The 1998-nt window shown below is 53.1% G+C and overlaps 1 non-coding gene across 1 annotated transcript; it reads left to right on the forward strand.

Annotated features, from left to right (window-relative positions):
• Positions 1-780: 780 nt before the first annotated feature.
• On the forward strand, positions 781-852 carry TRNAG-UCC (transfer RNA glycine (anticodon UCC)). Its single transcript has one exon. It is a non-coding gene; the product is annotated as a tRNA-Gly (tRNA).
• The last annotated feature ends 1146 nt before the right edge of the window (positions 853-1998 follow it).

Below are 1998 nucleotides of genomic sequence, written 5' to 3' on the forward strand. Positions count from 1 at the left end.
AATTGTCTGAGAGAAAAGAGATTTACCTTTGAGGCGGAGGAGGAGTATGTGAGGCTGTGCCATTAATGGGGGATAAGTTTAAGTCTTCCCTGTCACTCTTAGGCCCCTGTTACGCTGATGTGCAAATCCATCCAAATATTGCACGGTGTTCACAAGTTGAGATGGAGAATGGCCTTGACATTGTAAGGTCTGGCAAGAGTAAGTGGGGCCACTGGCTTTGCCCTCCTGACCTAGCAGCTGTGACCCAAATGTTGGGTCATTGTGGCTTTGCAGTCAACTGCTAACACTTCTAGGGTCAACACTGTACATGAGCAGGGGCTGCGGTTCTACGAGCAACTGCCAAGAGCCCTGTCACTGCCTCTGCTCTTCTCATTGGCCAGTCCCAGCTCATAGTTGTGTTGCAGCCCTGCTTTTGCCACCCCTGATAGCCATGTGGCAGCCCCTAACACTGCACCAGGCCCATGGAAATGAGAGAAATGCCTGCTGTCCATCCCTGGAGCAGTAGATGGGATTTCAAGCAAGATCAGCTTCTTGTCTTGAGTTATGGTCTCCATCCAGAAAAAAACTGTGCACAGGCAGACTTAAAAAATGTGCCAGTGTCAGCGATGATGTCCAGGTACTGGATCTGCATCCATGCGCCCCGGAAGCAGGCACTTCTGCTTCACAATGAAGCTGCAACTCTGGGACTTCCCCAGAGTTCTGCTTCCTCCACTCACACCCTCTTGGCATGGGCCTCCAGCCTCAGACAGGGATGAGCAGGCACGTAGCTATGGCCTGCATGCGTTGGTGGTATAGTGGTGAGCATAGCTGCCTTCCAAGCAGTTGACCCGGGTTCGATTCCCGGCCAACACACCCCTATTATTATTATTATTTTTTTCCTCCTCCTCCTCCTCCTCCTCCTCCTCCTCCTCTTCTTCCTTCCATCCCCTGCCAGAAAAGAGCCTGGCTTTCCCCAACAAGCTCATGTTCTTCCCTGTGGCAGCCACTCCCCTTACTGCATGCACAGGCAGCATGGGCCAGTCCACAGAGCCCAGGAGAGACAGCCTTGGTTTCCACATTGCCTGCCTTGCTGAGGCACATGCCAGGGGCTGAAGCAGAACAGTGGCTGAGGCTACAAGTGACGCTGGCCAGGAGTCAAGCACAGACCAGCTTCCTGGCAGGCAGCTGGGCTCATGACAGTGAAAGAAATGTTCACAGGCACATACCCCTGCCCCATTTCCCCCAGCGCCCACATGAGTCCTGCCCCCTCCACTCCATCCCTCCTTGCACACAGCCTCTGCCACCTCCTCCACATTCCCCACCCCAACCATCTCTGCCTGCTCCCAGGTCTGTAGGAGCGCAAATAGCCCAGCCTCGCTGCTGGTTCCCTCATGAGCAAATCCACCCAGTGACTTCTGTTGTGACATTCTCCAGGTTGCCCTGGCTCTACTGGGATCTCTACCTGTTCTGAGAGGACCAAGAACACTGCAGCCATCCTTGGCATTCACATCACGGGCACACAGTTCCGTCAGAGAGCATCCTCAGGGCTGGTGTGAGCAGAGCCATGCAAAGGGAAGGTGTTGTGCCCACAGGTGTAAGGTAGAAGCACCAGCCTCTGATCTGCCTTTTTCCACCTTGGAGTTCCAGCGTGGGGAGCACTTTCTCAAAAGCCTTTTTCACTGGGGCATTGGGAGACTCCTTCAGACTGTCCCAGCCTCCTCCAGGGCTCACCCTTCCTGCCCAGGACTCCAGTCTCCAAGCAAGGCAGAACAAAGACCTTTTTCCCCCCGAGAGAGGCCATGGGGTGGTACCACAGGCAAAGTCTTTAACTTCTTGGTTATTCAGATTTGAAGGGAGTGGGAAAGACGCATTTATTGCCGTCATGACTCTTGACCATCCTGACTTCTTGTTGGCTTGTCCAGAGTAGAATGAAGAGCTCACGTGTGCTGAAGTCAAATCACAGCTCCAAGACACATTTTTTTTTCTCTGTTTGCATAAAGGAATAGATAACTTTTCTCT

The sequence above is a fragment of the Tinamus guttatus genome, unplaced genomic scaffold (assembly GCF_059628265.1).
Source record: "Tinamus guttatus ecotype Peru unplaced genomic scaffold, ASM5962826v1 Tinamus_guttatus_pri_ptg000942l, whole genome shotgun sequence".
Taxonomy (NCBI): Eukaryota; Metazoa; Chordata; class Aves; order Tinamiformes; family Tinamidae; genus Tinamus; species Tinamus guttatus.